The sequence below is a fragment of the Lolium rigidum genome, chromosome 5 (assembly GCF_022539505.1).
Source record: "Lolium rigidum isolate FL_2022 chromosome 5, APGP_CSIRO_Lrig_0.1, whole genome shotgun sequence".
NCBI classification, from domain to species: Eukaryota; Viridiplantae; Streptophyta; class Magnoliopsida; order Poales; family Poaceae; genus Lolium; species Lolium rigidum.
In genome coordinates, this window is record NC_061512.1 from 85,670,665 (window position 1) to 85,682,086 (window position 11,422).

Consider the following 11,422-nt stretch of genomic DNA (forward strand, 5'->3'; position numbering starts at 1 on the left):
AGCCACAGCCAGGAAGGGAAACAAGCGGCCGAGCAGGCTAAAAATGAGAGGCCACATGGGAAACGAAGTGGCGCACGGGAAGTGGCGGGGTTGTTAGCGACGGAACATGCCAACATTAATCGCCTCGATATCCATGACACCGGGACAAAATGCGTTGGCCCACTGGCCCCTGCCCCAAACGGATAAGGGAGTGGATGGGGCCACTCCACGGGCTGATCCTAACGGACCAAATAGAAACATTTGGTGTGTGAAAATTACCGCTAGAAATACCCATAAGTCGTTTAGTGGTTACATCGTGAAAATGGATACAACGGTGCTGTCCTAATCAGTTTCAACGGCCGCAGATCCGTCAGATCCCTCGCCCTCCGCCGGTCGCTCCGGCGGCGGGAGGATGGGGATCCCCGCCTCTCGTGTGTAGATAAGGTAGGGTCTGGTGGGTCTTTAGCTGGCGGCGCCGTGGAGGCGGAGGTGTCGCCGGCGGTGCTTTTGTTGCAGGCGCGTGTCCTCTCCGGCAACGACGCTCCGGGGAGTTCCGTGTTGGCGCGCTTGCTTCTGCGGTACCCGCGAATCGGAGGATTCGTGTCGTACCTTGGTCCCCGGCCAGATCTTGTGTGACGATGTATCCGGGAAGAGAAGAATAAGGAGGTTGCTGCTCGCGTTGATCTCGTCGTTGGTGAAGATGGTGCGGGGCGGAGGCTCTTCGGAGCCGAGTGGCGTCGACTTCCCGTCCGTGCAGGGAAGCCTCCCGATCCAAGGCGTAGGGGAGGTGGTGCGGCAGCGCGCCGGCGTGACGTTCTCGTCATCGTCTTCGTCTTCGGGGTCCAGGAGGGCCTACTTATATTTTTCATCTTTATCCTGGACTGTTCTGTAAGAATCGAGGTTTAATACAATTAGGGCCTTTTCGCGAAACAAAAAAAATCAGTTTCAACGAATTGCAGCAATGCAGATGACAACATTTCCCTAGCGGGAGGGTGCTTGAAGAGTTCCTTGGTGATTCTAATGTGCATGTATGCGTGCTTGGTTTATTCAGTGCCCTATTCCATTGGGCAGATGATGGCCCTTGACAACTCTGATTCCGTCCCCAAGTATCTAGCGGAAAAGAGAGCTCAACCTATAATTTTAACGTTTTCTCTGTTTTCCTTTTTTTGCAGGGAGAAACCATCACTACTAGTAGGAGTACTACTTAACACAGCTGCATTTTCAATTTACAATATGTAAAATGTTGTGTGCAAAACTTACAGGAAGTTAAAAGGAGAGTTCCAGTAGGTTACTCGACCAATAAGGAAAATGTTGCACTAGTTTTACCCGTTGGAATGGTCCTTATAAGGCCCATTTTTGGGTAAAGGAATATATTAATATCATGGAGATACCAATTACATCCAGCCTCCGCAACAATACAGTGCTCTAATGGCAATACAGATGCACGCAGCAAAGAAAATTACAGAAAAGAAAATTCCCGCTACAGTGACGATGAGACCGAAACACCACCAAGACAGCACCAGAAATCCACCTCCTTCAAAAGCAACACCTCCAAGAAGGAAACAGGGCACAAGCACCATCATCGTCCTAATCATAGCTCGCAAAACAATACATTCAACAAGCCAATTGCCGAACACAAAGAGTTAATGCTAGATCTTGAATTTTCAGCCTACAAGTTTAGAAGGCCCATATGTACATGATGCTTGTTTAAAGAAAATACATTTTAAACTTTATGTGGTTTGATTTCAGTGCGAGAGTGCCTCACATTGCTCAAGGAAAGTGGATACTAGTAAAATTGAGAATGTGTAGCTTTGTGATGCTTCTTATCTTTCTTTGGTTGATACGTTTCTTAACCTCATCTGATTCTTGAATGTAAACTTTGAATAACTCATACCTCGAAATGTTTTCCTGGCTAGAGCTCACGTGGAGCCGATTTAAGGCGACTTTCTCATACTCTCGACCGCTGGCTCTGTCGCCCCTAAATCCCCTACCCTTCGTTGGCCACTAAGGCGGTTGGAGGGTGGGGAACCTCGGATCGGATGTATGGTCCCCGTATCTTTGTGTTTTTCGCCTCCAATGTAGGGGCATTGATGGTGGTGAGAATAAAGTTCCTTTAGCCCACTCTAAATTGGTGTTCTTCTTCCCGGAGGAGAATCGATGAGCTAGAGTTTGGAGTCGATCGTCGGACATTAGAGCTGGTGTGATAAGGGTTTGTCTACGAGCTGCAACATTTAGTGGAGTGAATGAGATAGTAGTGTATTGGTATCCTAAAGTTCTGCCTCCACCTGATGAAGGTCAGCTAGGTATGACATCGTCATGAAACTTGCGAGTTTGGTGTCCCCCATCTCCGCCTTCCTGATGCTAGGATTATCTCCCAGCTCTTATCGGTACTAGCTTCTTCGGGACGACGTTCTCTCGAGATCGTGGTGCTGGTATCTTCTGGTATATGTCCACGACTTTCCGACCGCTGCTTCTACAAGTGTCTGTTTTTCTTTCAAGATTTATCTAGCACGAACTTTGCTATGCCGGAGGCCCAAAGGAGGCATTGAGCTTTGCTCAGCGCTCCGTTGAGGGATGAAGAATGAAGATGATGCTGAACTTTTTAAGAGCTTGCATTTTATCTATTTTTCTTGTGAGGTTGTTCTTGTATGGGATGGTTTCAAATAATATATGGCCTTAAGCCTTTTCCGCAACAAAAATATAAATCACCAACCATCATCATTCCTTGTTATTCTCCAGGAACATGAGTTATTGGACTGTGTCATCTAAATCTCATTGACTCTTCATCCGATGTACACTAAGGATGCACACACTGTCCTCCACGAAGGTGTCGCTACACACTAGTGGCCCATTGAGAGTAAAGTGAGAGCTCTAACTTCCGACATGATCCCCAATCTTATCTAACATCGATTTTGATCGAGCATAGGCATGATATGTGGTTTTCATAATCCTTTACACTTTACATATTAGGTCTAGGTTGTATATAGTTTATGTGATTTCCTCTGGTATGCCACTCTAGAGTGTATTGCCACCACATGCAAGCAATGGATGGCGGCTACCAGTGGTTGCATTCATGGTGATGCTAGCTGTGTGTCATACTCTCCAGGAGTAAGTCGACGACATCTTCTTAAATAAGTTCGCATGGTTCCCTATTCTGGAAGAGAGATGGAGATATAGATCCGAAAGGTACTTGTCCATGTTGCCTACTTGTGAGAGTAACCCTCTATTACGATCGATTGTCGGCCGATTACAACTCGCCGTCGAATATGCTAGCCGAACAGCGGCCTTTCTTCTTCCTCCCATCCAAGATGTCACATGGGAGGCAGTGCGTCTTCACCATGGAGTCTATGGTGTGGTTCTATGGAGCTTTTGCTGTCACAAGTGGTTATGTACATCCTCGCGCTGGCAAGGTTGTGCTCCTTTTGATGAATATGCTTCGGCCACGATTGCATATTCCATCTGCTTTTTTGGGTCATCTAATTTGAAATCAGGGACCAGTTTGTTTATTTGTTTTGTTGTGGGTGATGCATGTAAAATTCATACATGAACTTTGTCCTTTATCATATTGAATTCCCACATGTTTGCAACACATATGATGATAATACCATGTTTTACATTGATTTGTTGGGATTTACCAATGATCCCCTTTATTGGGGTTATAACGCTGCAGAATAGGAAATCCATGTTTCGTGTATTTTTCACTTTCAGAGACCTATACGGAGTCAAATTGACCTGAAATTTTTGGAGCGTCACTTACTCATCGGGAGAAGCAGCATGGGCCCTAGAGGCTCATCTGGAGAGGCCCGAGGGCCAAAATAGGTCAGGTGGCGCGGCCAGGATGTCACATCGCGCGACCCTCCCTCTTTCAGCCATCGATCGCTCATTTGCCCTAATTCTTTCGTGAACCGGTGTATTTTGCCATAAAAACGACTATATGTATGACCCCAAAGAGTTCTCGGGAGGAGAGCACCGCACAAACACAGAAACACGAAAATGGAGGCTGCTGCAGAGAAGATTGGAGGGAGAAACTCCATCGGGATCACCACCGGAGGGATCTCCACCTTCTCCAACGTCTTCATCATCATCACCATGACCAAGAGGGAGTATTCCACCTCTGGATTACGGGTTTGTGGCACTAGCTTGATCTATTTCTCTCATGTTCTTCATAGTTCTTAGTGTCATATGAGTTGCCTATCATGATTATGGTCATATTTGTAATGCCTATGTGGTGGATCGTTATTCTATGATATTGTTTTATGAGATCTGATCTTATTATATGGTGAGATGTATTGATATATGCATATTATGTACCCCGTTCTTAAGTTTATGTTCTGATCAAACATCTATGCAAGAACTTGTGTGGGGTGATGTGTGTGTAGATGGAGTAGGATGGTTTTAGTGATTGGATAGTGACAATATGTTCAAGATCTATTATGGCTTTGCCTTTGTTTTGCTACCTCACTAGAGATGAAGTGAATGCATGTGCTATGTTCATCATGTGACAACAATGATGATCTTGTTTGTTCAAGGTAGCATATTTGATATTCAAACTTCATGTCAAAGTACTTATTGCTATGCTCTATTAATTCTTAATACTAGATTGATGAAGTTTCTTTCTTGTGGAGTATAAGAGAGGTGTGTTGCATCATCTCTATGATAGGACGTGATGGCCATATTAATTTTCATCTTACATATAATATTATCTGCACCTTCATATCTCATTGATGAATTGCTTTTTTGTCCACCACAACTTTAAGAGAGAATATTCAAGTGAACCCATGAACATCGATCCACTTTTTATCATAAGAAACACCTTTATAATGATTTTACATTGTTTTCTATTTGTTGTACTATTTTAATCCGAAAATATAAAAATATTTAATTTTCTTATTTTTATCCAAAACACCAAAAACAATCAACCTCTTTACAGTTTTTACTTAGTTATTTTTATCAAGTTTAGTTTTTACTTGTTTTATTTCTACTTGTGTTATTATAAAACCTTGTGCTTGACAACCACATGGTGGAGTTGGGGATACAAGGCATTTACTTTACCTGCAGAATTGTTAGAAGAAGCATCAAGTTCCCAAAGAGTTCGATGTAAACCCTCGAGTCACCCTTGTGGGAAAAATACTTCGTTGACGCAACACTCTGCACTTGGAGTCTGATACGTCCAAAACGTATCTACTTTCCCGAACACTTTTGCTATTGTTTTGCCTCTAATTTGTGTATTTTCGACACAACTAACACGGACTAACGCTGTTTTCAGCAGAATTCCTCTGGTGTCTCGTTTTTGTGCAGAAATTCAACTTTCAGGAAAATCCTCGGAATTTATATCGAAGGGCTTATTTTTCCAGAAGAATCACGGAGCCAGAAGGGCAGGCCTGGGGGAGGCCCAGGCCCCCAGACACTAGGCCGACACGGCCTGTAGGGGGGCACGCCGCCCTAGCGTGTGGTCGCCTCGGCCAGCCTCTGACGCCCCCCTCTGGACTACTTAAGGGTTTCGATCTAAAAACGCGAGACGAGAAGTCGAAGTCGCCAGAAACCATCCAGTACGCCGCCACCTTTGCGAAACTCCGTCTCGGGACCAGAAACTCCGTTCTGGCACTCCGCCGGGACGGGGAATTGGAGGAGATCATCGCCATCATCACCACCGACGCCTCTCCATCGACCAGCCATGTTTCCCCCATCCATGTGTGAGTAATTCCCCCGCTGTAGGCTGAAGGGAATGGTAGGGATTGGATGAGATTGGTCATGTAATAGCATAAGATTGTTAGGGCATAGTGCCTAGTGTCCGTAATTGGTACTTCTATGATATTGTTGCAATTTGTTATGCTTAATGCTTGTCACTAGGGCCCGAGTGCCATGATCTCAGATCTGAACATGTTATCAATTCATGATGATATTCATTTCTTTATGATCTTACCTGCAAGTTGTATACACGTATTGTTGTCCGGAACCCGAGGCCCCAAAGTGACAGAAATTGGGACAACCGAAGGGGAAGGCGATGATATGAGGATCACATGTGTTCACGGAGTGTTAATGCTTTGCTCCGGTGCTCTATTAAAAGGAGTACCTTAATTTCCGGTAGATTCCCTAGAGGCCCGGCTGCCACCGGCTGGTAGGACAAAAGATGTTGTGCAAGTTTCTCATTGCGAGCACGTACGACTAAATATGAAACACATGCCTATTGATTGATTAGTATTTGGATACCGTTTTATTATTATCTGCAAATGCCCTACCTTGATTGTTACATGAGTTTCTCTCATCCATGCAACGCCCGTTCATCCATCCATGTGCCTACAGTATTTTAATCCTGCTGTTTACTATAATCACTACTGCTGTCTTTGTTACACTGTTGCTGATATTTCACTACTGCTACTGCTATAAAACTGTTACTACTGATAAACTCTTGCGAGCAAGTCTGTTTCCAGGTGCAGCTGAATTGACAACTCCATTGTTAAGGCTTACAAATATTCTTTGGCTCCCCTTGTGTCGAATCAATAAATTGGGTTTTACTTCCCTCGAAGACTGTTGCGATCCCCTATACTTGTGGGTCATCAGAGTGCCAACGTCATCGGTGGATCATGTTGTAAGCAGTTGTGTACCATCATATTTTTGTTATTAATTCAACATCGGAGTCCTTAGGAACCCCTCTTTGAAGGATTTATGCCTAGAAGCAATAATAAAATGTTCATTATTATGACTCAAATTTTTGTGATTAAGTTTATTCTACTATGCTATAATTGCTCCAGTGTCTTGAATATGCATGAGATTCGAAGGAAAACTCATGAACACTTGTATAAAAATGAATAAACAAGTGCTACTATTCCCACCTCTAGGATTGGCTCATTTGTTATTTGATAATCACGTTTTCCTGATCCTGAGTATTGGTAGTACTAATAACAGTGAGAGTATATTATTGAGAAGAACAACGGTACCGAACTGATCCAGTTTTATTGGATATACTATGATACATTATTCCTTGTTAATAGTACTATCCATGTATAATTTTAGGAAAATAATCCTTAGACCATGAGAGTATCAAGATATCGCATTCCAAAAGGGATGTATTGGTTACTATCAAAAGTCTATCGTAAAAAGAGGCGAGAAAGGTGCTAGTCATATATGTGTGAATGAATGTCCGAGGACTTGGTGACTCAAGATTGGGAATTTCTCCTCCTATATAAGGATGGATATACTCAGGGCCCATCTCGGTATTACGATGTCACCCAACCGTTCGGTCGAACACTTTGTAATGTGAATTACAAAAACATCGAAATACGGTACGAGAAATAGAATGAAACCGAATCGAGGTTAATGGTATAGATCAAGAGTTGAATCACGAGGACACCAAATCCCACCGCCTTGGGTATACATGATATCACGAAGCAATGGGATTGATACTATAAGTAACCGCAGAATGTTACTCGATCACGAACAAGAGCTATTTTTTGATTGTTCTACCGTAGGGAATACAGTGTGATTTTTTTTTTCTTTTTATTGAAAGGGAAAACAAAGTACAATAGTGGCTCTCACGGAGACATTTACAAGGTGTAGGAAGCAGAATGAAGAAAAAATATTCTAAACTAGAGAAACTATGCAAAGGTACCATGCAACCGATCTGTGAGAGTTTTTTTTTGGACAGCGACCAGTGAGAGTTTGAACAACAACTGCTTTTACTCTGTATTTGTGAAGCTCAAGATTGCTTTGAAACCGAACCATCCACTTGCCAAAGGGCCAATACCTTTAAAGATATAGCCACTCCTCTCTTTCTAAATGTTCCAAGCAGCGCAAGAGATAATCTCGATCCATGAAACAAGGTTCCCTAAATTCTTTAGAAGCAAGGGCAACACGGGAGTGGTGTTTTGGAACATGGGAGCATATGCTCCCTATATTTTGAAATGCATCTTACACATATTTTAAATTTCAAAAAAATTGAAACAAAAATTCGCACGTACATCTTCACATGCTACGCGCTCACAAAGTTGTTTCACAAAAAATGAACTTATCATGTGACGTGTGTAAAAAAGACAAAATTCAGTGCTGAAAACAATGCTTTTCACTGGATAAGTTTTCTCTTTTTTACACAGGTCACAAAAAATATTATTTTTTCGTGAAACTTGACGCATACACATATATTATGGAGATGTACATGTAGAATTTTTTATCAAAATTTTTCCACACTTCAAAATATGTTTTGTTGGTAGAGGGAGCATACGCACCCGGGAGCCGAATTGAATTTCCGGGGCAACACGATTAATGATAGATACCTTCGTATTCCACTGAATGTGAATGTAGTTTCAGCATTGACGAGCAAAGGAGCAATCGAAGAACAAGTGGTCTCTCATTTCTAAATTGGGCACCGAGCATAACACACAATTAGGACCACCTTCTACATGCCACTGCCTACGCAACATTATATCCTTAGTATTGAGCGATCCATGAAGAGCAACCAATCAAAAACCTTTAGCTTTGGAAGTGCACGACATTTCCAAATTGAGTTGACAACAAACAAGATCTATTATGGCGGTCCCGGTCCCTCTATTAGTTATTGATTCGAAAGAGTTTCGAAATTATGTCTGTGAGTGATTGGGGTCACACGCTGAAGTGTTCTTTTTTTTTTCTTTATAGTTCTTGATGCATTTGTTATAAACAAGGTATGCGATTGAGAGAATGTCGGGAATAGTTTCGTGAAGCATCAGAGTTATTTTAGTGTTATCGGAATACTTTTAGAGGTACACTGGGACTGATCCGACACTTGATATGAGAGAGAAAATATTATAAGAAGTGTTCCGATAGTTTTCTTATATTTCAGAGTGATCGAAAATGTGTCGGAAATTTTACGGCATTGTTCCGGGAAATTCCGTGAGAGAAAATTAGGGTTCCAGACCTTCGTAGGAAGTAACGACCGAGGAATACCGGAGTGCCCGAAGAGTGCGTAAACGCCCAGCCCTCCTAGGAATGGCCACATGGGCTTCTATGAGACCCATGTAGATGGCTTCCCATGTCCTCAAGTCTCCCCAGAAGGCTGCCCTCAAGTGATGGCCACTCGAAGGCCCATGTAGGCCTTGAGGGGCCTCCTAGAGTATGCGCAAGGCAGCCCAACGTGGCAAACCAACCAAGAGTGGCACTAGGTCGTGGGGGGCTGGTGGTGCCACCTAGGGTTGCCTCCTAGGACCTACGGCTGCCTCTTACCCCCTGTATAAAGAGGATGCCCTCCTCTCTTTCAATGCACAAAAACTGCAGCCCTTTCGTTGGCTCTCTCCTCTTTTCCCCTCCCATGTAGAGTCTCTCCCAAATGTGGAGGTTCTCTCATGTAGAGTTTCTCCACATACACTTGCCTCTAATATAGTACTTCGGTACGATTTCATCTGTGGCGACGAAGTCCTGCTGAACACAGAGCATAGAAGCATGCAACATTACAGAGGGGTTGTGAGTTCGACCCTAAAGGAATAAGAAGGCGGAGCGCTGTTCTCGGACGCCTACGGATCTTCATAAAGTGGGTGGAGCTCTGCCCGCCGAGTCTTCACAACACTCTCGGTGAGGTGGATCCCTGATTGAGATCTTCGTCAACTACGTCATCGAGTCTTCACGATCCTCTTGGTGAGTATATGATGTTGCTGGGACTCCAAGTGCAGAGTGTTGCGATAGCAAAGTATTTTCCCCAAAAGGGTGACTCGATGGTTATATCGGACTCTCGGGAAACTGAGTAAAGAGTATTCTCTTCTCTCCTTTTCTAGCAATCCTGCAAAGTAAAATAAAATCCTTGTGTTCCCAACTCCACCATGTGATTGTCAAGCACAAGGTTTCGTGTAAGTAAATAAAACACAAGTAAAACTAGATAAAATATAGTAACTAAGTAAAAACTATAAAGGGGGTTGATTGTTTTTTGTATTTTCGATGTAAATAAGAAAAATAAATATTTTTGTATTTTAGGATTAAAATAGTGCATCAAATAGAAAACAAGATAAAAGCAATGTAAAGGTGTTTCTTATGATAAAAAGTGGACCTGGGTTCATGGGTTCACTTAACTATTCTCTCTTTTAAGTTGTAGTGGACAAATAGTAATTCATCAATGAGATATGAGGATGCAAAACAATAACATGAGTAAGATAAGAATTCATATGGGCATCATGTCCTAACATAGAGATGATGCAAACACATCTCTCTTATAATCCACAAGAAAGGGAAAACTCCATGCAATCTTGTATTAAGAATTAACAGAGCATAGCCATAAGTACTTTGACATGATGTTTGAATATCAAATATGCTAACTTGAACAAACAATATCATCACTTTTGTCATGTGACAAATATAGCACATGTATTCACTTTATCCCTAGTGAGGTAGCAAAAAAAAGGCAAAACCATAATAGATCATGAATTTATTGTCACTATTCAATCAATAAAACCATGCTACTTCATCTAATACACACATCACCCCACACCCGCTTTTGCATAGATGCTGGATCGAAAAAACACTTAAGAACGGGGTATATAATATGTATCTATCAATACATCATCTTACACATAATACGATCAGATCTCATAGCACAATATCATAGAATAAGGATCCACCACATAGGTATTACAAATATGGTCATAATCATGTGAGGCAGCTCATATGTCACTAAGAACTATGAAGAACATGAGAGAAATAAATCAAGCAACTGCCACAAACCCGTAGTCCAGAGGTGGAATACTCTCCCTTGATCATGGTGGTGATGATGATGATGACATTGGAAAAGGTGGAGATCCCTCCGGCGGTGATCCCGGTGGAGTTTCCCCCTCCAATCTTCTATACTCGCAGCATTTGTTTTCGTGTTTCTGTCTTCTGCGGCGCACTCCTCCCGAGAACTCTTCAGGGCCATATATATAGTGATTTTCAGGTCAAAATACGTCGGTGGGCGAAAGAATCAGATCAATTGGACGATCGACGGTCGAAAGAGTGATGCGTGTAGTTGACACGTCCGTTGGGAACCCCAAGAGGAAGGTGTGATGCGTACAGCGGCAAGTTTCCCTCAGTAAGAAACCAAGGTTTAATCGAACCAGTAGGAGTCAAGAAGCACGTTGAAGGTTGATGGCGGCGAGATGTAGTGCGGCGCAACACCAGAGATTCCGGCGCCAACGTGGAACCTGCACAACACAACCAAAGTACTTGGCCCCAACGAAACAGTGAGGTTGTCAATCTCACCGGCTTGCTGTAACAAAGGATTAACCGTATTGTGTGGAAGATGATTGTTTGCAGAGAAAACAGTAAAACAAGTATTGCAGCAGATTTGTATTTCAAGTATTAAAGAATGGACCGGGGTCCACAGTTCACTAGAGGTGTCTCTCCCATAAGATAAAAGCATGTTGGGTGAACAAATTACAGTCGGGCAATTGACAAATAGAGAGGGCATAACAATGCACATACATGACATGATAAGTATAGTGAGATTTAA